Below are 24,778 nucleotides of genomic sequence, written 5' to 3'. Positions count from 1 at the left end.
AACTCCAGTACTTTGGCCACCTCATGTGAAGAGTTGACTCATTGGAAAAGACTTTGATGCTGGGAGGGATGGGGGCAGGAGGAGAAGGGGACGACAGAGGATGAGATGGCTGGATGGCATCACTGACTCGATGGATGTGAGTCTGAGTCAACTCCAGGAGTTGGTGATGGACAGGGAGGCCTGGCGTCCTGCGATTCATGGGGTCGCAAATAGTCGGACATGACTGAGCGACTGAACTGAACTCAACTAATTTAAAGAAAATCTCGAGAGGAGGAGCTAAGATGGCAGAGGAGTAGGACGGGGAGAACACTTTCTCCCCCACAAATTCATCAAAAGAACATTTAAACGCTGAGTAAATTCCACAAAACAACTTCTGAATGCCGGCAGAGGACATCAGGCACCCAGAAAAGCAACCCAAGTCTTCGAAAGGAGATAGGAAAAAATATAAAAGACAAAAAAAGAGACAAAAGAGGGAGGGACAGAGTTCCGTCCTGGGAAGGGAGTCTTAAAAAGAGAGAAGTTTCCAAACACCAGGAAACCTTCTCACTGCCAAATCTGTGCCGAGCCTTGGAAGCACAGAGGGCAACATAACAGGAAGGAAAAATAAATAAACAATTAAAACCTGCAGATTGTGAGCCCTACGGTAACTCCCCCAGCGAAGAAGCAGCACAGACACCTGCACACGCCACTAACAAGTGGGGGCTGAGCAGGGAGGCAAGGTGCAGGCTGCATCACTTAGAGTAAGGATCTGGCCTGAATACCCCGAGCGCTATCTGAGCAAAATAATTTGGGCTAGCAAACCAGACTGTGAGATATCTACCATGTGAAAAGCCAGCCCTAACCTAAGACACCGCCAGGGTCGCGCATGGAACAAAGGAATAAACAGAGATAGCCGGCTGCAGACCATCCCCCTCCGGTGACAGGCAGCCAGAGCCGGAAGGGGCAATCGCAGCCCTAGAGAGACATTATCTATAAAACTGTAAGCAGGCTTTTTTGCTAACTAAAACTTCTTGGGGGCCTGGACGGTCAACATCCGCCTGAGAAGGTGCGCCAGTTGTACACCTAGATAACTGAGCAGCAAGGAGGCAATAAGTCGCAGCAATCGTGCTTGCCAAACACCTCATCACCTGAGCTGCTCGGACCTGGGAAGGGCACAAAATGCAGGCCCAACCGAGTCTGCGCCTGAGGACTACCCGAGTGCTTGAACTTGAGAAGCTTGGACCCGGGAGGTGCAAGCAGCCCAGGGCCAGCCACGGATGGTTCCCGGTGGAGCAACCTAGAGGCTGAGCAGTGTGGGCAGGGAGGCTACACGCGCCATGAGCAGGGGCAGACCCAGTGTGGCTGAGGCACTGTGAGCACACGCCAGTGTTATTTGTTTGCAGCATCCCTCCCTCCCTCCCCACAGCGCGACTGAACAAGTGAGCCTAAAAAAAAAAAAAAAAAGTGTCCTCCACCGTCCCCTTTGTGTCAGGGTGGAAATCAGACACTGAAGAGACCAGCAAACAGAAGCTATAACAGAGGGAACCGCCTTGGAAGCCACAGGCAATAGATTAAACCCTGAGATTAGTATCAACTACATAGGAAGGGGCCTATAGATCTTGACACCAAGGACCAAGTCGGACCAAGGAACTAGCTGAAAATGAACTGACCCCACAATACTCACAACAAAACCAGAGAAAGTCCTAGATATATTTTTACTATTTTTACCATTATTCTTTCTTTCTTTTTTTTTTAATTAAAAAAAAAATTTTAAGTCCTCTATTATTCCTTTAATTTTCACTTTTATAACCTACTATTACTTTGCAAAAAAAAAAAAAAAACCCTATTTTTTTAAAGCAAACTTCATATATATATTTTTTATAATTTTTGTGACCTTGTTTTTTTTTCTTCTTCTTCTTTTCTTTAACATTGTATTTTTGAAATTCCAATCTCTACTCTAGATTATTAATTTTAGCTTTTTGGTATTTGTTATCAATTTTGTACCTATATTTTCTTTAATTATTTTTGTGACTTTTTTTTTCTCTCTCTTTCTTTCTCTTCTTCTTTTATATAACATTGTATATCTGAAATTCCAAGCTCTACTCTAGATTTTTAAATTATGCTTTTTTGGTATTTATTATCAATTTTGTACCTATATTTTCTTTATAATTTTTGCGACTTTGTTTTTGTTTGTCTTTTTTCCTCTCTTTCTTTTTCTTCTTTTTTTTCTTAACGTTGTGTTTTTGAAATTCCAAACTCTACTCTAGATGTTTAACTTTTGCTTTTTGGTATTTGTTATCAATCTTGTACCTATATTTTCTTTATAATTTTTGCAACTGTTTGTTTTTGTTTGTTTGTTTTCTCTCTTTCTTTTCCTTCTTCTTTTCTTTAACATTGTATTTTTGAAATTCCAAACTCTACTCTAGATTTTTAATTTTTGCTTTTATGTATTTGTTACCAATTTTGCACCTTTAAGAACCCAATCTTCAGTACCCATTTTTCACTAGGGAGCGAGATGACTGGCTTGACTGCTGTCTCTCCCTTTGGACTCTCCTTTTTCTCCACCAGGTCGCCTGTGTCTCCTCCCTAACCACTCTCTAATCTACTCAGCTCTGTGAATTTCTGTGTGTTCCACACGGTGGAGAACACTTAGGTAACTGATTACTGGCTGGATCTGTCTCCCTCCTTTTCATTTCCCCCTTTTATCCTCCTGTCACCTCTGTCTCCTTCCTCCTTCTTCTCTTCTTTGTATAACTCCGTGAACATCTCTGAGTGGTCCAGTTGTGGAGTGCACATAAGGAAGTGACTAGTGGCTAGCCCACCCTCTCCACTATTGATTCCACCTCATCTCATTCGGATCACCTCTAACTCCCTCCTCCCTCTTCTCTTCTCCATGTAATGCTGTGAACCTCTCTGGGTGACCCTCATGGTGGAGAAACTTTTCATCTTTAATGTAGATGTTTTATCAATGGTGCTGTATAGAAGGAGAAGTTTTGAAACTATTGTAAACATAAGACCGATAACTGGAAGCAGGAGGCTTAAGTCCAAACCCTGACTCCAGGGAACTCCTGACTCCAGGGATCATTAATTGACAGGAGCTCATCAAACGCCTCCATACATACACTGAAACCAACCACCACACAAGAGCCAAAAAGTTCCAGGGCAAGACATACCAAGAAAATTCTCCAGCAACACAGGAACACAGCCCTGAGCTCCAAGATAGAGGCTGCCCAAAGTCACCCCAAAACCATAGACATCTCATAACTCAATACTTCATTGCACTCCAGAGAGAAGAAATCCAGCTCCACCCACCAGAACACCGACACAAGCTTCCCTAACCAAGAAACCTTGACAAACCACCTGTACAAACCCACACACAGCGAGGAAACGCCACAATAAAGAGAACTCCACAAACTGCTAGAATACAGAAAGGACACCCCAAACTCAGCAATTCAAACAAGATGAAAAGACAGAGGAATACCCAGCAGATAAAGGAACAGGATAAATGCCCACCAAACCAAACAAAAGAGGAAGAGATAGGGAATCTACCTGATAAAGAATTCGGAATAATGATAGTGAAATTGATCCAAAATCTTGAAATCAAAATGGAATCACAGATAAATAGCCTGGAGACAAGGATTGAGAAGATGCAAGAAAGGTTTAACAAGGACCTAGAAGAAATAAAAAAGAGTCAATATATAATGAATAATGCAATAAATGAAATCAAAAACACTCTGGAAGCAACAAATAGTAGAAAAACAGAGGCAGAAGATAGGATTAGTGAATTAGAAGATAGAATGGTAGAAATAAATGAATCAGAGAGGAAAAAAGAAAAACGAATTAAAAGAAATGAGGACAATCTCAGAGACCTCCAGGACAATATTAAACACTACAACATTCGAATCATAGGGGTCCCAGAAGAAGAAGACAAAAGAAAGACCATGAGAAAATACTTGAGGAGATAATAGTTGAAAACGTCCCTAAAATGGGGAAGGAAATAATCACACAAGTCCAAGAACCCCAGAGAGTCCCAAACAGGATAAACCCAAGGCAAAACACCCCAAGACACATATTAATCAAATTAACAAAGATCAAACACAAAGAACAAATATTAAAAGCAGCAAGGGAAAAACAACAAATAACACACAAGGGAATCCCCATAAGGATAACAGCTGATCTTTCAATAGAAACTCTTCAAGCCAGGAGGGAATGGCAGGACATACTTAAAGTGATGAAAGAAAATAACCTACAGCCAGCAAGGATCTCATTCAAATATGAAGGAGAAATCAAAAACTTTACATTCAATAACCCAGCAAGGATCTCATTCAAATATGAAGGAGAAATCAAAAACTTTACAGACAAGCAAAAGCTGAGAGAATTCAGCACCACCAAACCAGCTCTCCAACAATTACTAAAAATTACTAAACAATTACTAAATTTCTCTAGACAGGAAACACAAAAACAGTGTATAAATTAGAACCCAAAACAATAAAATAAATGGCAACAGGATCATACTTGTCAATAATTAGCTTAAACGTAAATGGGTTGAATGCCCCAACCAAAAGACAAAGACTGGCTGAATGGATACAAAAACAAGACCCCTACATATGTTGTCTACAAGAGACCCACCTCAAAACAGGGGACACATACAGACTGAAAGTGAAGGGCTGGAAAAAGATTTTCCATGCAAATAGGGACCAAAAGAAAGCAGGAGTAGCAGTACTCGTATCAGATAAAATAGACTTTAAAACAAAGGCTGTGAAAAGAGACAAAGATGGTCACTACATAATGATCAAAGGATCAATCCAAAAAGGATATAACAATTATAAATATATATGCACCCAACATGGGAGCACCGCAATATGTAAGACAAATGCTAACAAGTATGAAAGGAGAAATGAACAATAACACAATAAGAGTGGGAGACTTTAATACCCCACTCACACCTATGGATAGATCAACTAAACAGAAAATTAACAAGGAAACACAAACTTTAAACGATACACTAGACCAGTTAGACCTAATTGATATCTATAAGACATTTCATCCCAAAACAATGAATTTCACCTTTTTCTCAAGCGCACATGGAACCTTCTCCAGGATAGATCACATCCTGGGCCATAAATCTAGCCTTGGTAAATCCAGAAAAGTAGAAATCATTCCAAACATCTTTTCTGACAATAATGCAGTAAGATTAGAACTCAATTACAGAAGAAAAACTAAATTCCAACATATGGAGGCTGAACAACACGCTGCTGAATAACCAACAAATCACAGAAGAAATAAAAAAGAAATCAAAATTTGCATAGAAATGAATGAAAATGAAAACACAACAACCCAAACCTGTGGGACACTGTAAAAGCAGTCCTAAGGGGAAAGTTCATAGCAATACAGGCATAGCTCAAGAAACAAGAAAAACGTCAAATAAATAACCTAACTCTACACCTAAAGCAACTAGAAAAGGAAGAAATGAAGAACCCCAGGGTTAGTAGAAGGAAAGAAATCGTAAAAATTAGGGCAGAAATAAATGCAAAAGAAACAAAAGAGACCATAGCAAAATCAACAAAGCCAAAAGCTGGTTCTTTGAAAGGATAAATAAAATTGATAAACCATTAGCCAGACTCATCAAGAAACAAAGGGAGAAAAATCAAATCAATAAAATTAGAAACGAAAATGGAGAGATCACAACAGACAACACAGAAATACAAAGGATCATAAGAGACTACTATCAACAATTATATGCCAATAAAATGGACAACATGGAAGAAATGGACAAATTCTTAGTAAAGTACAACTTTCCAAAGCTGGACCAGGAAGAAATAGAAAATCTTAACAGACCCATCACAAGCACGGAAATTGAAACTGTAATCAAAAATCTTCCAGCAAACAAAAGCCCAGGTCCAGATGGCTTCACAGCTGAATTCTACCAAAAATTTAGAAAAGAGCTAACACCTATCCTACTCAAACTCTTCCAGAAAATTTCAGAGGAAGGTAAACTTCCAAACTCATTCTATGAGGCCACCATCACCCTAATACCAAAACCTGACAAAGATCCCACAAAAAAAGAAAACTACAGGCCAATATCACTGATGAACATAGATGCAAAATCTTGAACAAAATTTTAGCAGTCAGAATCCAACAACACATTAAAAAGATCATACACCATGACCAAGTGGGCTTTATCCCAGGGATGCAAGGATTCTTCAATACCCGCAAATCAATCAATGTAATACACCACATTAACAAATTCAAAAATAAAAACCATATGATTATCTCAATAGATGCAGAGAAAGCCTTTGACAAAATTCAACATCCATTTATGATAAAAACTCTCCAGAAAGCAGGAATAGAAGGAACATACCTCAACATAATAAAAACTATATATGACAAACCCACAGCAAACATTATCCTCAATGGTGAAAAATTGAAAGCATTCCCTCTAAAGTCAGGAACAAGACAAGGGTGCCCGCTTTCACCATTACTATTCAACATAGTTTTGGGAGTTTTGGCCACAGCAATCAGAGCAGAAAAAGAAATAAAAGGAATCCAAATTGGAAAAGAAGAAGTAAAACTCTCACTGTTTGCAGATGACATGATCCTCTACATAGGAAACTCTAAAGACTCCACCAGAAAATTACTAGAACTAATTAATGATTATAGTAAAGTTGCAGGATATAAAATCAACACACAGAAATCCCTTGCATTCCTATACACTAATAATGAGAAAACAGAAAGAGAAATTAAGGAAACAATTCCATTCACCATTGCAATGGAAAGAATAAAATACTTAGGAATATATCTACCTAAAGAAACTAAAGACCTATATATAGAAAACTATAAGACACTGGTGAAAGAAATCAAAGAGGACACTAATAGATGGAGAAATATACCATGTTCATGGATTGGAAGAACCAATATAGTGAAAATGAGTATACTACCCAAAGCGATTTATAGATTCAATGCAATCCCTATCAAGCTACCAATGGTATTTTTCACAGAGCTAGAACAAATAATTTCACAATTTGTATGGAAATACAAAAAACCTCGAATAGCCAAAGCTATCTTGAGAAAGAATGGAACTGGAGGAATCAACCTACCTGACTTCAGGCTCTACTACAAAGCCACAGTCATCAGGACAGTATGGTACTGGCACAAAGACAGAAATATAGATCAGTGGAACAAAATAGAAAGCCCAGAGATAAATCCACGCACATATAGATACCTTATCTTTGACAAAGGAGGCAAGAATATACAATGGATCAAAGACAATCTCTTTAACAAGTGGTGCTGTGAAAACTCATCAACCACTTGTAAAAGAATGAAACTAGACCACTTTCTAACACCATGCACAAAAATAAACTCAAAATGGATTAAAGATCTAAACATAAGACCAGAAACTATAAAACTCCTAGAGGAGAACATAGGCAAAACACTCCCCGACATACATCACAGCAGGATCCTCTATGACCCACCTCCCAGAATATTGGATACAAAAACAAAAATAAACAAATGGGACCTAATTAAACTTAAAATCTTCTGCACAACAAAGGAAACTATAAGCAAGGTGAAAAGACAGCCTTCAGAATGGGAAAAAATAATAGCAAATGAAGCAACTGACAAAGAATTAATCTCAAAAATATACAAGAAACTCCTACAGCTCAATTCCAGAAAAATAAATGACACAATCAAAAAATGGGCCAAAGAACTAAACAGACATTTCTCCAAAGAAGACATACAGATGGCTAACAAACACATGAAAAGATGCTCAACACCACTCATTATCAGAGAAATGCAAATCAAAACCACTATGAGGTACCATTTCATGCCAGTCAGAATGGCTGCAATCCAAAAGCCTATAAGCAATAAATGCTGGAGAGGGTGTGGAGAAAAGGGAACCCTCTTACACTGTTGGTGGGAATGCAAACTAGTACAGCCACCTTGGAGAACAGTGTGGAGATTCCTTAAAAAACTGGAAATAGAACTGCCTTTTGATCCAGCAATCCTACTGCTGTGCATACATACTGAGGAAACCAGAATTGAAAGAGACACGTGTACCCCAATGTTCATCGCAGCACTGTTTATAATAGCCAGGACATGGAAGCAACCTAGATGTCCATCAACAGATGAATGGATAAGAAAGCTGTGGTACATATACACAATGGAGTATTACTCAGCCATTAAAAAGAATACATTTGAATCAGTTCTAATGAGGTGGATGAAACTGGAGCCTATTATACAGAGTAAAGTAAGCCAGAAAGAAAAACACCAATACAGTATACTAATGCATGTACATGGAATTTAGAAAGATTGTAACAGTAACCCTATATATGAGACAGCAAAAGAGACACTGATGTATAGAACAGTCTTTTGGACTCTGTGGGAGAGGGAAAGGGTGGGATGATTTCGGAGAATGGCATTGAAATATGTAAAATATCATATATGGAATGAGTCGCCAGTCCAGGTTCGAGGCAGGATACTGGATGCTTGGGGCTGGTGCACTGGTAAGACCCAGAGGGATGGTATGGGGAGGGAGGAGGGAGGAGGGTTCAGGATGGGGAACACATGTATACTTGTGGTGGATTCATTCCGATATTTGGCAAAACCAATACAATATTGTAAAGTTTAAAAATAAAATAAAATTAAAAAAAAATTTTTTTAAATAAAGAAAGAAAATCTCAAAGTCCTCAAGAAAAACATTCAGACCCTACAGGGTCTCAAAGAAAGCTGGAGAGTTCTTGGGGTGGCTACAGTCTCTGGGGGATCCTTCTCATGGTGAGGGTGAAATGTGGAGTTGGCTAATGCCCCTAATTAATCCTTGTTATCACCATATTAATGCTGTTTATAATTGCACCATGTAGTATTGTCTAAACCATTTTGTCTCTGCCCAGGTCAACAAGCTACAATATGCAGTGCCAGTTCAACAAGGATATATAAAACCACCTGATCACAGAAAATATCACTCATCCTTAGATGGACACTGCTATAAGGACTCTGATGCTTGAGACTAGCAAGAGGGGGAGGCCCAATGCCCCTCACTGTCCCAGTTCAGCAGGAAGTAGCCAGAGAGATCTTGACACCCCTATCCCCAAAGAATTAGGCCTCCCATCTCCTGAGGGGGTAAATGTTAGGTAGTTAGAATAGGAAAAAGGAGTCCAAAATGGCAGTGGCTAAAAGACAAAGAAGGGAAAAGCCTGCAAAAGTAGAAAAAATTAAAGGATTGAGGCCTCTTTTCTTTTCATCTTTTGGGTCGGCCCGCCCTCACTCCTTAAGGGTGTACTATCCTTTGTTTTTCCTAACAAAACTGAGCTATAACACTGATCCGTCTGTCGCTTCAAATTTTTGTTGTGACAAGACAGAACCAAGAAAATTATACACTCCCAAGATAATTTGGATACATGAGTTACTCAGTTCCGTTCAGTTGCTCAGTTGTGTCCGACTCTTTGCGACCCCATGAATTGCAGCACGCCAGGCCTCCCTGTCCATCACCAACTCCCGGAGTTCACCCAGACTCTCGTCCATTGAGTCAGTGATGCCATCCAGCCATCTCATCCTCTGTCTTCCCCTTCTCCTCCTGCCCCCAATCCCTCCCAGCATCAGAGTCTTTTCCAATGAGTCAACTCTTCACATGAGGTGGCCAAAGTACTGGAGTTTCAGCTTTAGCATCATTCCTTGCAAAGAACACCCGAGGCTGATCTCCTTCAGAATGGACTGGTTGGATCTCCTTGCAGTCCAAGGGACTCTCGAGAGTCTTCTCCAACACCACAGTTCAAAAACATCAATTCTTTGGAACTCAGTTTTCTTCACAGTCCAAATCTCACATCCATACATGACTACTGGAAAAATCATAGCCTGGACTAGACTGACCTTTGTTGGCAAAGTAATGTCTCTGCTTTTGAATATGCTATCTAGGTTGGTCATAACTTTCCTTCCAAGGAGTAAGCATCTTTTAATTTCATGACTGCAGTCACCATCTGCAGTGATTTTGGAGCCCAGAAAAATAAAGTCTGATACTGTGTCCACTGTTTCCCCATCTATTTGCCATGAAGTGATGGGACCAGATGCCATGATCTTCGTTTTCTGAATGTTGAGCTTTAAGCCAACTTTTTCACTCTCCACTTTCATTTTCATCAAAAGGCTTTTTAGTTCCTCTTTACTTTCTGCCATAAGGGTGATGTCATCTGCATATCTGAGGTTATTGATATTTCTTCTGGAAATCTTGATTCTAGCTTGTGCTTCTTCCAGCCCAGCATTTCTCATCATGTACTCTGCATATAAGTTACTACATTATTGCAAAAAAAAAAAATGTTTTTAATATTTTACTTATATTTTGAAATGAAAATGTTGATGACTTTAGATCAATGTTTCTGTTCTTTTATCCCCATGGGTGTACTTTAAAAGAAGAGGAAGAAGAATTAGAGTCTGTTGGGAAAACATCCTGTTTCTTCTTTATCATCGTCAGGTTTTTTTTCTGACATAACCAATGAAATGACCATGTAGACTTTTCTTTTCCAGACTCAATCTTTTTATTTATCAGCTACTAACACTTAGTGTCCCATACCCATATTTACTTGCCAGAGTTTTTGTATTTACTTCTCTTCCTTGTACCCTATCTCAGGGACTCTATAGTAGTAATTTCCAATTTAATATGTAATAATGCTGATGTACTTCCTTTTTCTGTATAATCTACACTTTTATATTATTCTTGAGCCATACTAAGTACTACTACTAAGTTGCTTCAGTCGTGTCCGACTCTGTGCAACCCCATAGACAGCAGCCCACCAGGCTCCCCCATCCCTGGGATTCTCCAGGCAAGAACAGTGGAGTGGGTTGCCATTTCCTTCTCCAATGCATGAAAGTGAAAAGTGAAAGTGAAGTCGCTCAGTCATGTCTGACTCTTACCGACCCCATGGACTGCAGCCCACCAGGCTCCTCCGCCCATGAGGATTTTCCAGGCAAGAGTACTGGAGTAGGGTGCCATTGTCTTACCCACTTGAGCCATAGTCTTGTGATTTAAATAGATACTCTGTTCACACTGGTCAGGGAGTTAAAAGAATTGAGGAAAAGTAAAGGAAGCTTTCTGGATCTCCTGAATATATCCTATGTAATAAAAAAAGGCAATCACTTGTCTCAGGTCTTTCATTAGGTCTTTCTAAACTATAATAATCCTGCTTTAGAAGCAATAAAAGACTCAAGGAGTGTGAAGGGATATTCAGCTCCAATTGTGCATGATTATGTATACCTTGGAAGTGGCAAATAGATTCAAGGGATTAGATCTGGTAGACAGAGTGCCTGAAGAACAATGGTCAGAGGTTCATAACACTGTACAAGAAGCAGTGACCAAAACCATCCAAAGGAAAAAAAAATGCAAGACAAAGAGATTGTCTGATTAGACTTTATAAATAGCTGAGGAAAGAAGAGAAGTGAAAGGCAAGAGATAAAGGTCAGTTTTCATTTCAATTCCAACGAAGGCCAATGCCAAAGCATGTTCAAACTACCATATAATTGCACTCATTTCACACAGCTAGCAGAGTTATGCTCAAAATCCTTCAAGAGAGGCTTCAGCACTACCTGAACTTTCAAATGTATAAGCTAGGTTTTGAAAAGGCAGAGGAATCAGAAATAAAATTGCCAACATTCATCAGATCATAAAGAATGCAAGGGAATTCCAGAAAACCATATACTTCTGCTTAATTGACTATGTAAAGCTTTTGACTATGTGGATCACAACAAACTTTGGAAAATTCCTAAAGAGATGGGAATACCAGATCATCTTACCTGCCTCCTGAGAAATCTGTATGCAGGTCAGGAAGCAACAGTTAGAACCTTACATTGAACAAGTGACTGGTTCAAAATTGGGAAAAGAGTACATCAAGGCTGTTTATTTTTACCCTGTGTATTTAACTTCTATGCAGAGTACATCATGTGAAATGTCAGGATGGATGAATCACAAACTGGACTCAAGGTCACTGGGAAAAATATCAACAACCTAAGATGATTCAACTCTAATGGCAGTTCCTGAAGAGGAACTAAAGAGCCTCTTGATGAGGGTGAAAGAGGAGACTGAAAAAGCTGGCTTGAATCTCAATATTAAAAACAAAAACAAAAACAAAAAACCCTAAGATCATGACCTCCAGTTTTATCACTTTTAAATAGAAGGGAAAAAAGTGGAAGCGGTAACAGATTTTATTTTCTTGCATTCCAAAATCACTGTGAATGGTGACTGCAGACATGAAATTAAAAGTCACTTGCACCTTGGAAGGAAAGCTATAACAAACCTAGGCTGCTCATTAAAAAGCAGAGATATTATTTTGCTGACAAAGGTCCATATAGTCAAAGTTACAGTTTTTCCAGGAGTCATATACAGATGTAAGAGTTGGACCATAAAGAAGATTGAGTGCCAAAGAATGAATGCTTTCAAATTGTGGTGCTGGAGAAGACCGTTGAGAGTCCTGTGAACTGCAAGATCACACCAGTGAATCGTAAAGGAAATCAACCCTGAATACGCATTGGAAGGACTGTTGCTGAAGCTGAAACTCCAATACTTTGGCCACCTGATGTGAAGAATTAACTCATTAGAAAAGACCCTGAAGCTGGAAAAAGACTGAAGGCAAAGGGAGAAGAGGACAACAGAGCATGATGGTTAGATAGCATCACCGACTCAGTAGACGTGAATTTGAGCAAACTCCAGGAAATAGTGGAGGATAAAAGAGTCTGGAATGCTGCAATCCACGGGGTCACAATCCATGGGGTCAGATATGATTTAGTGACTAAACATCGACAGATTTGGTTCTTTGAAAAAAAAAAATCAGCAAATCTGATAAACATCTAGCTAAGCTAACCAAGAGAAAAAGTGAAAAGATGCAAATTACAAATAGTGCAGGGATATGTCCTTGCCTCTGCAAACATGACACATCTTTAGGAGGATATAAACAGACAAAATAAATTAAGAAGGACACATTCCATGAGAGATGTCACAGAGAGTAGTGGTAGATGTCCTGTGGAGATGTCCAGTAATCATCTACTTCTTGGACTCAGAAACAAAGGGATTATGCCTTTCAGCAGGCTATTGAAATGACCTCAATAATGTTCCTGACTCTGTAGCCTCCAGAGATTCTGTGATCTATCATATTTTCTTATTAAATTCTATTTCTGAGTAAACTAGCTAACATGAGTTCTGTGATTTGTAACTAGCCCACTATGAGAGATCCTTCTTACCCACAAATCTACAGCCAATATTTGGCTTTATACATGAACTCTGCTTAAAGAGATAAGATATGCTTGTCTTGTCAGCAACCATTAAACAGTTCATGTAACAGCTGTAAGTTAATAGCATTTCCCATCTGGACAAAGGTGTTCCTACAACAATCCCCACAGCAATGTGCCATAGTTATGAAAGGGCTAGTCTGGTTTAGCAAAAAAACAAACATAATTTTGTAATCAGATAGACCCAAGTTCAATCCTTTCTCTGTATTTTCTAGCTGTATCATGCTGAAGAATAACAAAGACCCTCTAAACCTCTATTTACCCATTAATACAGATAATAAAATCTACTGCCTCTGAAAGGCACTATCCCTTGCCAACTCATCAGCCACTTCTCACTATTCTTGATTAACATATAAATCTAATTTTATCCATATATGAAGTAGCAGTGTCCTGTTCAGATGATATTTTTCAACTGAAAGAATCTCATTCCTATCCACCAGTTAGTAACTGGTTTACTATGGGAGATGCAATATGACTGTTTTGTTCAAAAGAACCTCATGGGGCAGATGTTAGAGATTTCTGGAGATTTCACTCCCTGATAAAGATGGAGTAAAAGGGTGAGAGGTAGATCAAGGTCAAGAGGGAGAAGATTTTCTTTCTTCCTGCCTTTGAGGACAGTTATGTGATGATGTGATTCTTAGAGATACAGCAACTATCTTAACACCATGCATGATGTGAAGACTAGGAGAATCAAAAGTACACAGTGATGCTCCAAGAATTAAGGATCATTCATTAAACCATCTTCCTCCAGGCCCAGTGTTACAGGAGGAAAACACATTCTTACTGTGAAATCCAATTTCAGTTGGTTTGCTTTCATCTAAAATAATCCTTACTGAAATACTGCTTTATAGAAATTTTATAAGGACTGAGTAAGATGATTCTTTCTGAACAAATGACAATCTACTCCTCTATTCTAACCCCCCTTCTTCCATCTCACTCAGAGTGAAAGCCAAATATCTTATGGTATTCATGATTTGTTCTCCACTCCCTGTATCCTACCACTAAATCTGACCTAAATGGAGTTGCAAAGAGTCGGACATGATTGAGAGACTGAACTGAACTGAACTGAACTGAATCTCTTACTGCTTTTCTCCTTGCTCTCCCTGTTTCCAACTTTTTGGCTTCCTTGTTGTGCTTTCCAAACCCCAAGAAATCTCCATTCTAAGGATCTTTGCTTTAACTGTTTTCACTGCATAGATTTATTTTCCTCCATATACTTAACTGATTCCCAATTCATCCCTCTTTATTCACACTATACCTTCTTGATTATGCCTTTCTGGTCACTCTATTAACACACTTGATCCCCCTTATCCTGTTCTATAATTTCATTCTCCCCCATAGTATTTTTCACCTTTTCCCTTAGTATATAATATTATTTATAAATGATTATTATATACCATTTAAATATATGCTAAAACAGAGCCATATGAGGGCAGGTCTTTCTCTTTTTTATTCAGTGTTGGATCTCAAGGAACAAAAACAGTGCCTGGCATATAGATGGTGCCTAATACATACATCAGTTCTCGGCCTTTTGGCTAAGATCAAGCATAGTATGAGGGTTTCCCTGGTTAAGAACCTGCCTGCCAATGCAGGAGACACAAGAGATAAAAACTCAATCCCTGGGTCAGGAAGATCCCCTTGAGTAGGAAACGGTAACCCATTCCAGTATTATTGCCTGAAAAATGCCATGGATAGAGGACTCTGATGGGCTACTGTCCATGAGGTTGCAAAGAGTGGGACACGACTGAGGCCAATAAATACGTGCTAAATTAATGATGAATTTTCAGAATGGGTGGCACATTCTAGCTACTGGATTAACCTTTTCCTAATCACTATACAATTTATTGCTCATTCTTGTCTTCTCATAGTCTAAGCATGTTGTAGGATCCACCACACCTGTCCCCCCTTCACTGTTTTCTATGATTCTGCTCTTATTTCTCCCTTTAACTTTTCTTTTCCCTAATGATTTATTTCTGTATGTAGTACTATTGAACATCTTACAGTTGCTTTTCCTGATATTTCTCTTTGCATGCACAATAAGCATTATTCTTATTCATTCAGCAAATCTTTGTTGTTATGTGCCTACTATGCGCCAGGTAATTTGCTGTTTTAGCCTTTCAAAGAATAAAACAGTCTAACAGTTACTCTCTTTTGTATTCTCTCATGTGCTGATGTGGATCAAATAGTACATTTGTACTCTAATGTGACAAATGAATAAAGGTATTTGAACAACATGCCCAGGTCCAAGGTGAAAAGTGTGTAATGGTCACTGGTCAAGAACACAAGAGATTAGGCATGCCGAACAATGAACTGCAGAAGGAAAGGTCACAAGAATCGTATCATGAATTATTGTACAAATAAAATTTCAAGGCTATGCTGCTAAGAAGACAGAAGGACAGAGATCTTTTCAGAACATAAAGGAAGTTACTCTAGGAGTAAAGAAGAATACAGACATTACAAATTAATAGAAAACAGAATATTTTGGTGAAGGACACAATATCTTTTTAATGAATCTACTCTCCTAGAGAAGATATAGAATGTGGTATATATTTTATACACTTGATCAAAAACATTTACAAACTACTCTTTTTAAAGTTATTCTATTTGCTTCTCTCCTTTGGTAAAGATATTTTCAGACAGTATTTTTTATGCAGAAGTTTCCCATTCTCGAAAGCTGTCATAATGCCAAGTGAAGAAGTTATTCATCCATGAAAGCTTCCTTTGTTAAAATACAGATCGCATTATTTATACAATCTGAATGTTTAATGAATGCACACAAATTCAAATGTCAATGTAGATAAACTAAAATTACATTTCTATCAAGGAAGAAAGGCATTTTGAACAAAGAAGAGCACTCTTATTTTAAGGTGAAAAAGTTAAAGGATGAATATTAAATTGTTTTTTAAAAAGTAAATGACAGAGAAGTATATTAGGGTTTCCTTAAAGGTTATCCCAAGTACAAATTTGAAACCATATGTTTAAACAATGAGTGGTCTAGCTATTTCATACTGTAGCTTAGAAAATAAACAACACATTTTTATCCCATATCATAGGGAAAAAATGGTAAAATCATTATTATAAGTGGCTTTAAGAATTTTGTCTGTGTATCCAAACTGAAATGTTGAACTTTAATAACTCAGATTCTTATCAATAATATACTTGAGCAGAACTGCAATTCATAAAATAAATTGACCATAACAAAAGATTTTGTGAGATTGGTTTAACTACATATGACACTTGTCTCAAACAAAATACCCAGAATATTTATCTTACCCAGTTTTGTTATTCTAGTATATTCACTTTTTTACAGGTCACATGAGGAGCTTTGGATAAAAGGAAATAATCAGATTCTATCAATTCTTTCCTATTATAGCTGTAAAAAGGCATCTTTTTGAAGGAAACTGTTTTTAAAAGATTTCCCAGATAACATAGTAATCACAGGGAAGAAGAAACTTTAGTTTCACTGTCTTCATAGATGCTTCTGAGCAAGTTTACTCTTTTGGTACAAAAAGCAAATTGATAAAATCAGTGTGATTTCTGCCTTACTGAGTACCTAACTGATGAAGCACTTTTCCCCTTTGGCCTATTGAAGCTACTACTAATGCATTTTCACTGAAATAGTGAATGAAGATTTTAGTAGTATCTGTAAACTGAGCTTTATAGATATAAACGGGAGATAACAGAAGAAAGATTTGAGAAAAGAAGTCAGAAATTCTCTCTTACCATTTTTGTTATATGTAAATAACCTGCCCATTATTGTTTGCAAGAATTTTTAATTACCACTGAGTATATAAATCCCAGCTGCTATACATCTTAAAAGAAGAAACTATTCAGTTGTCCATGTGAGAAGCTACACAAGTACAAATCAACACATCTGTTTTAGAATATCTGCACTTGTGAATGATTCTTTCAGATGTGAGAAATAGAAACCTAAAGTAAAAAGGGCATAAAAAATAAAAGGTAATCTTTTGGCTCATATAACCAAAAATTTTAAGGACAGTCTGGGTTTCAGTACTTAATGTTACAAGATGCCGTATATGTCTAGCACTGCACTATTTTTGACTTACATTGGTTTCATTTCAGAATAGTGACCTGATATGTCACCACAACAAAGTCTTAACTTCTCATTCAGTTCTAAGACCTGCTCTACTTTACAAACTCAGGGCCTCTACAATGAGGAACAGGTAGAACCTGCTTAAGAAAGTTATATACTGTAAAATGTTATCCTAGTTTTCTCCAAAGGAACCTATTTACCAGAAAAGCCTATACATATACATTGGAGGAAGGAATGTAAGCCATTACTGGATACTAGTTCACAATTATTTAATCCCTGAAGCACCAAATTTCACTTTGGTATGCTCTGGTTCTTTAGGAATTCTCCTTGATAAAAAGCCAATAAGGAAAAATATCACATTCTTTGAGGAGTGGAAGAGATTAGAGCCACATTATCAATCTAAGACAGAGAAGGCAATGGCACCCCACTCCAGTACTCTTGCCTGGAAAATCCATGGATGGAGGAGCCTGGTAGGCTGCAGTCCATGGGATCGCTAAGAGTCGGACATGACTGAGAGACTTCACTTCCACTTTTTACTTTCATGCATTGGAGAAGGAAATGGCAACCCACTCCAGTATTCTTGCCTGGAGAATCCCAGGGATGGGGCAGCCTGATGGGCTGCCATCTATGGGGTAACACAGAGTCAGACACAACTGGAGTGACTTAGCAGCAGCAGCAGCATTGATCTAAGAGATGAAAGTATGGTGTCTCCTATCATATAACTCTGAATTTAGAGTTCCAAAGAAAAGCAAGGAGAGATAAGAAAGACTTCTTAAATGAACAATGCAAAGAAAGAGAGGAAAACAATAGAATGGGAAAGACTAGAGATCTCTTCAAGAAAATTGGATTTATCAAGGGAACATTTCATGCAAGGATGGGCAGGATAAAGGATAGAAACAATAAGGATCTATTAATAACAGAAGCAGAAGAGATTAAGAAGAAGTGACAAAAATACAAGAAGAACTACACAAGAAAGGTCTTAATGACTCAGATAACCACAAAGGTATGGTCACTCACCTACAGCTGGGCATTCTGAAGTGTGAGGTCGAGTGGGCTTTAGGAAGCATTACTACAAACAAAGCTAGTGGAGGTGATGGAATTTCAGCTGAGCTATTTAAAATCCTAAAAGATGATGGTGTTAAAGTGCTGCATGTAATACATAAGCTAACTTGGAATTCTCAGTAGTGGCCACTGGACTGGAAAAGGTCAGTTTTCATTCCAATCTCAAAGAAAGTGAAAGTGAAGTCGCTCAGTTGTGTCCGACTCTTTGCAACCCCATGGGTTGTAGCCTACCAGGCTCCTCCCTCCATGCGATTCTCCAGGCAAGAGTACTGGAGTGGGTTGTCATCTCCTTTTCCAGGGGATCTTCCCGACCCAGGGATTGAACCCAGGTCTCCCGCATTCCAGGCAGACGCTTTAACCTCTGAGCCACCAGTGAAGCTGGCAAAGAAGAAGGACAATGCCAAAAAATATGCAAACTTCTTACAATTGCACTCATTCTACATCATGCTGGCAAGGTTATACTTCAAAAGAACACCCAATGGCCAACGCTGGAACATTTTGAGCTAATAAATTAAATAAAATAGTGTTAATATATAACCAAAATATATAAAATAATATGCATAATTCCATACTTATAGAAATAATTGATTGAATCTACAAGTAAGTGGGGGGAAAGAGACATATCTCCAGTGTAGAAGAATTCCAAATAATGTATGTACCTGTTCTATTCTCAAAAAGGTACAGTACAAATTCCCACTCTTAACACGTGTGCTATACTAAGTGATTTCTTTCCAGTGTTAACATGGAAAGGGAAGATAAGTAGGGTATAACCTTAAAGTAGAGAAACTTGGCAAACATTAATTCAGCTGGTGATCAAGGTTAAAATCAACAGTGATAAGTCATGTTAACAATATGTACTGTTGCTATAAAGTGATGATAATGTAACTTTAGCTCTGTGGTCTCCTCCCAAAAACACATAAATCTCAGTATAATAATGAGAAAAACAGATAAACTCAAATTGAAGGACATTCTACAGAATATTCAATACCAGCTAGTACTCATCTAAACTCTCAAGGTTATTAAAAAAAGAGAGAGAATCAAAGAAAATATAAAATAAATGAATAGTCGAAAAGAGAATAGAGATATAATAACTAAATTTAATATTGTATCTTAGAAGACACTGGAAAAGCAAGAGGACATCAGGTAAAAAAATAAGGAAATCTAAGTAAGATATGAACTGAAATAATGATGTATTGATACATATTCATTAATTGTAACATGAACCATATGAAAATAATGTTATAATCAGGAAAGTTGTGTATGTAATATAATGCAACTCTCTTTACTATCATCATAATTTTTCTGTAAATATAAGTATTTTCTAAACATTAAAATTATTAATAAGCAGTACACTGAAATTACCTTCCATGAGAAACTTCACCTTAAACAATATAAAAGAAAATAATCAACCCAAGTGTCTGTCAACAGGAAATGAATGGATAAAATAGATGGGATTGTGTGTATGTATGCACACATAAATACACACATGATGTACTATTATTGTGCAATAAAAATGCATTTGCAACAATATGGATGGACCTGGAAGGTAGTATGCTTAGTGAAATAAGTCAGAGAAATCCAAATACTGTATTTTATTATTTATATGTGGAATCTTAAAAATAATACAAATGAGTAATGCAAAATAATATAAAAATACATAGCAAAACAGACTCACAGAGAATAAACCAGTTACGAGCAGGAAGAGAGAAGTGGAGAGGAGCAAGATAGGGGTAGGAGACTGAGGTACAAACTGTTTTAAAATAAACAAGCTACAAGGATACATTGTACAGCACAGGACATATAGCCAATATTGTATAACTTTAAATGGTGTATAATTTATAAAAAAGTCTGATTGTTATCTTGAAACCAAAATAATACTATAAATCAACTATATTTCAATGTAATAAAACTTAAGAAAATTGTCAGTAGCTTTTATGAATTGTTCATGAAGAGGGAAGTCTCTGACTGTGTTAATATCAAAGACGTCTAGACAAGAAAATGAAATTTAATAACATTAAAAAAAACTGAATACCCTTTCTTCAGAGACCTTCTTCATGGAGGTATTAATGAAACAAATAAGAGTTGAGCCTTAATTTCTTCATGCTTCTATAGTAAACTTTTAATATCTTTTGTCTTTACTATTTATGTTGTCTTCATCAGGTACTCTCTAAAATTATAAAACATTTTAATTTAATGAGCTGTTATCACTGACATTCAGTTCAGTTCAGTTGCTCAGTCGTGTCTGACTCTTTGCAACCCCATGAATCGCAGCATGCCAGGCCTCCCTGTCCATCACCAACTCCCAGAGTTTACTCAAACTCATGTCCATTGAGTCAGTGATGACAGCCAGCCATATTATCCTCTGTCATCCCCTTCTCTTCCTGCCCCCAATCCCTCCTGGCATCAGGTCTTCAGTAAGTCAACTCTTTGCATGAGGTGGCCAAAGTATTGGAGTTTCAGCTTTAGCATCAGTCCTTCCAATGAACACCCAGGACTGATCTCCTTTAGGATGGACTAGTTGGATCTCCTTGCAGTCCAAAGGACTCTCCAACACCACAGTTCAAAAGCATCAATTCTTTGGCGCTCAGCTTTCTTCACAGTCCAACTCTCACATCCATACATGACCACTGGAAAAACCATAGCCTTGACTAGACGGACCTTTGTTGGCAAAGTAATATCTCTGTTTTTTTTCTTTAATTTTATTATTTTTTTAACTTTACAATATTGTCTTGGTTTTGCCATACATCAACATGCATCCACCACGTGTGTACACATGTTCCCCATCCTGAACCCCCCTCCAGCCTCCCTCCCCATACCATCCCTCTGGGTCATCCCAGTGCACCAGCCCCAAGCTTCCTGTATCCTGCATCGAACCTGGACTGGCGATTCATTTCTTATATGATATTACACATGTTTTAATGCCATTCTCCCAAATCATCCCCCGCTCCTTCTCCCACAGAGTCCAAAAGACTGTTCTATACATCTGTGTCTCTTTTGCTGTCTCACATACCGGGTTGTCGTTACCATCTTTCTAAATTCCATATATATGCATTAGTATACTGTATTGGTGTTTTTCTTCCTGGCTTACTTCACTCTGTATAATAGGCTCCAGTTTCATCCACCTCATTAGAATTGTACTGGCACAAAGACAGAAATATAGATCAATGGAACACAATAGAAAGCCCAGAGATAACCCCACACACCTATGGATACCTTATCTTTGACAAAGGAGGCAAGAATATACAATGGAGAAAAGACGATCTCTTTAACAAGTGGTGCTGGGGAAACTGGTCAACCACTTGTAAAAGAATGAAACTAGAATACTTTCTAACACCATACACAAAAATAAACTCAAAATGGATTAAAGATCTAAACATAAGACCAGAAACTATAAAACTCTTAGAGGAGAACATAGGCAAAACACTCTCCAACATACATTACAGCAGTATCCTCTATGACCCACCTCCCAGAATACTGGAAATAAAAGCAAAAATAAACAAATGGGATCTAATTAAAATTGAAAGCTTCTGCACAACTAAAGAAACTATAAGCAAGGTGAAAAGACAGCATTCAGAATGGGAGAAAATAATAGCAAATGAAGCAACTGACAAACAACTAATCTCAAAAATATACAAGCAGCTCCTGCAGCTCAAATCCAGAAAAATAAATGACCCAATCAAAAAATGGGCCAAAGAACTAAATAGACATTTCTCCAAAGAAGACATAAAGATGGCTAACAAACACATGAAAAGATGCTCAACATCACTCATTATCAGAGAAACGCAAATCAAAACCAGAATGAGGTACCATTTCACGCCAGTCAGAATGGCCGCGATCCAAAAGTCTATCTCTGCTTTTTAATATGCTACCTAGGTTGGTCATAACTTTCCTTCCAAGGAGTAAGCATCTTTTAATTTCATGGCTGCAATCATCATCTGCAGTGATTTTGGAGGCCAGAAAAATAAAGTCAGCCACTGTTTCCACTGTTTCCCCATCTATTTCCCATGAACTGATGGGACCAGATGCCATGATCTTCGTTTTCTAAATGTTGATCTTTAAGCCAACTTTTTCACTCTCCTCTTTCACTTTCATCAAGAGGCTTTTGAGTTCCTCTTCACTTTCTGCCATAAAGGTGGTGTCATCTGCATATCTGAGGTTATTGAGATTTCTCCCGGTAATCTTGATTCTAGCTTGTGCTTCTTCCAGCCCAGCGTTTCTCATGATGTACTCTGCATAGAAGTTAAATAATCAGGGTGACAATATACAGCCTTGTCCTTTTCCTTTTTGGAAAAGGAAAAGGACACTCCTTTTCCTATTTGGCACTCCTTTTCCTATTTGGAACCAGTCTATTGTTCCATGTCCAGTTCTAACTGTTGCTCCCTAACCTGCATATAGGTTTCTCAAGAGGCAGGTCAGGTGGTCTGGTATTCCCATCTCTTTAAGAATGTTCCACCGTTTATTGTAATCCAAAAAGTCAAAGGTTTGGCATAGTCAATAAAGCAGAAATAGATGTTTTTCTGGAACTCTCTTGCTTTTTCCATGATCTAGTGGATGTTGGCAATTTGATCTCTGATTGGCCAGTAGTTAAAAAAAGATTTGTCACAGATTCTCCAGGAGGGATAGATCCATATTTATTTACAATCTATTTAAATGAAAACACTGGAAAAATACTGTTGTTTAGCAAACTCAGGATATCCCCTAGGTGAAATCTGAAATTGCTCCTCATACACAGAGGGCAAGGAAGGACTGAAGAGGCAGACCATTTCCGATTGGTAGGTGGCAGCTTTAATAAACAAGGGAAATTACATATGCTTGTCTTGAGCAGCCACAAGATAAGTAGTTCTCTATATTCAACCACCAGAATCTTAAGTTTATATAAAGCTCTTAACAGGGTTCAGTCGAGTATAGAGTCCAGATGGTCCCAACACCACATTATTAGTTCAAAGTTGCACCCTTGAAATAGCTCTAGCCATGGGAATGATTCCGAATCACTTCAGTGTTGTTGGACTGTTTGCAACCTGTGCACCAAGACCACTAGGCTCCTCTGTCCATGGAATTTTCCAGGCAAGAACACTGGAGTGGCTTATGCTTATCCACTGGAGTGGCTTATCCCCCTCCAGGGGATCTTCCTGACCCAGGGATCGAACCTGTGTCTCTCATGTCTCCTGCATTGGCAGGTGGGTTCTTTACCACGAGTGCCACTTGGGAAGCCCATTTGATCTGCACATCAAGGCTGTTTATTATCACCCTGTTTATTTAACTTATATACAGAATACATCAAGTTAAATGCTGGGCTGGATGAGGCACAAGCTGGAATCAAGATTGCCAGGAGAAATATCAGTAACCTCACGTAATTGATATTTCTCATGGCAAATACCATGTTTATGGCAGAAAGTGAAGGCGAACTAAAGAGCCTCTTGATGAAGGTGAAAGAGGAGAGTGAAAAAACTGGCTTAAAACTCAACATTCAAAAAACTAAGATCATGGCATCTGCTCCCATCACTTCATCACAAATAGATGGGGAAACGATGAAAACAGTGATGGACTTTATTTTCTTGAGCTCCCAAATCACTGCAGATGGTGACTGCAGCCATGAAATTAAAAGAGGCTTGTTTCTTGGAAGAAAAGCTATGAAAAACCTAGACAGCATATTCAAAAGCAGAGACATTACTTTGCCAACAAAGGTCCGTACAGTCAAAGCTATGGTTTTTCCAGCAGTCATGTACAGATGTGAGAGTTGGACCATAAAGAAAGCTGAGTGCCAAAGAATTGATACTTTTGAACTGTGGTGTTGAAGAAGACTCTTGAGAGTCCCTTGGACAGCAAGGAGATCAAACCTGTCAGTCCTAAAGGAAATCAACCCTGAATATTCATTGGAAGGACTGATGCTGAAGCTCCAATACTGTAGCCACCTGATGCAAAGAGCTGACTCATTTGAAAAGACCCTCATGATGGGGAAGATTGAAGGCAGAAGGAGAAGGGGACGACAGAGGATGAGATGGTTGGATGGCATCACCAACTCTATGGATTTGAGTTTGGGTAAGTTCCAGGAGTTGGTGATGGACAGGGAGGTTGCCAACAGTCGGACATGACTGAGCAACTGAACTGAACCTGATGAGAAGAGCCAACTCATTGGAAAAGACTCTGATGTTGGAAAAGATTGAAGGCAGGAAGAGAAGGGCACAGCAGAGAATGAGAGGGTTGGATGGCATCACCGACTAAATGGACATGAGTTTGAGCAAACTTAGGAGATGGTGAAGGACAGGAATGCCTGGCATGCTGAAGTCCATGGGATCACAAAGAGTTGGACACGACTGAGTGACTGAACAACAACAACATGGGAATGGTGGGCAGAAGGGTGGTAAAGAATCTAAAGAGTCTCTGATTGCCGGGTCCTGCTTGCGGGTCAACCAGCAGTCA

The sequence above is a fragment of the Bos indicus x Bos taurus genome, chromosome 5, assembly GCF_003369695.1.
Source record: "Bos indicus x Bos taurus breed Angus x Brahman F1 hybrid chromosome 5, Bos_hybrid_MaternalHap_v2.0, whole genome shotgun sequence".
NCBI classification, from domain to species: Eukaryota; Metazoa; Chordata; class Mammalia; order Artiodactyla; family Bovidae; genus Bos; species Bos indicus x Bos taurus.
The sequence above is the reverse complement of the archived record's forward strand: the minus strand, read 5'-3'. Positions refer to the sequence as shown.